Source organism: Alligator sinensis, unplaced genomic scaffold, assembly GCF_000455745.1.
Source record: "Alligator sinensis unplaced genomic scaffold, ASM45574v1 scaffold1303_1, whole genome shotgun sequence".
Taxonomy (NCBI): Eukaryota; Metazoa; Chordata; order Crocodylia; family Alligatoridae; genus Alligator; species Alligator sinensis.
In genome coordinates, this window is record NW_005842753.1 from 203,953 (window position 1) to 205,265 (window position 1,313).

General features: G+C 62.4%; 1 protein-coding gene across 1 annotated transcript in view; it reads left to right on the forward strand.

Moving 5' to 3' along the window:
• LOC102381926 (H-2 class II histocompatibility antigen, E-S beta chain) overlaps nt 1–1,313 on the forward strand; it is a 603,463-nt gene that overhangs the window by 58,066 nt on the left and 544,084 nt on the right. The gene's annotated exons all lie outside the window — the stretch shown is intronic.

Consider the following 1,313-nt stretch of genomic DNA (forward strand, 5'->3'; position numbering starts at 1 on the left):
TGGACCTGCAGTGGGGGGAGCGGCGGGGGCCAACAGGACAGGGCAGAGCCAGCTGAGTGAGGGGCAGGGGCCCAGGGAGGAGGGACAGCACCAGTCAAGCCAGGGCCTGGGCTCAGCACCTCTCAGGCTATGGTCCTGCTGCACAGTCAGGGCCTGGGGCTGGAGGGACCTTGGACAGCAGCCTATTGCCCAGCTCCTTTGCTTGCAACCCATCCATCTGCCCCATCAGAGGCGCAGCAGGTCCTGTCTTCCCGGGCCACCAGCAGCGCCCTGAGCAGCTCCAGCCCAGAGCAGAAACGGCCACACGGAGAGAGGGGAGGGTGCTGGATGCCCATCCATGGCGGTGCTGTGCCCAGGGATGGCCTCAGGGAAGAGCAACGCTGTGCTGAGGCCTGCTCTGTGCACAGGGTTTGGACTGATCCAGCCATGAGCACAGGCTGCATCTGAGTGTTTCAGACCAAGGAAACAAGAGCCAGGAGCCACTGGTGTTGTGCTGAGGCAAATCAGGGGCCACTGGTGGCACTTGGTGCTATTTTCATGGACTTTTCAAGGCGGCCCCCCACTGCTGATTGGCCAAGGGCCCCCCCCAGCCCCCTGCTGCCCCTTCCCTTTGCACCATGGGCAGCCCTCTGGCCCAAGCAGCAGCAAAGGCGGGCGGGGGGAAACATAGGGCGGCCACCATATTTGCTGCTTCAACTCAGCTCAACGTGCCCCCCCTGCAGCTGTTTTCAGTAAGATTTTGCTCCGGGCAACACAGGGAGGATACTGTGAGACTGCGGATGGGGAGATCCCCAAGCACCACCCGTTGCCCCCCCTGCCCACACACAGAGCCTGGCTTACACATGAAGCTAACTGCCCCTCTGCACTGGCAATGCCCCTGCTCCCCTTGGTCCTGGTCCTGGCCCTGATCCCAGCACAGCAGCACAGAGAGAAGAGCAAGTAAAGCCCAGAGCAGCCTCTGGCTGCTTCCAGCTGCTCCCAAACCCATCCCCATCCCCTCTGATCCCATCACAGTGGTGCTCAGCCCTGGGCCTGAAGCCCTGCGGGAAGTGCCACCTCTTCCTTTCCTCTCCTTTTGGACCCAGAAATACCCTACAGCAGATCCCAGGGGACACAGACCTCAGAGCGGCCCAGCAGGGCAGGGTGTTTCTGTGCTGGGCTTTCCTGTCTGCAGTCTCTAGGCTCTCCTGTGCGCCATGTTTCACAGTGACCAGCGCTAACACTGCCGGCCTCTGTCAACCTTGAGAGGACCCCAAAGCACCGACCCCAGCCGGACACAGAGCCCAGCTCCCCCGTCCTGCTCCCAGTCCACA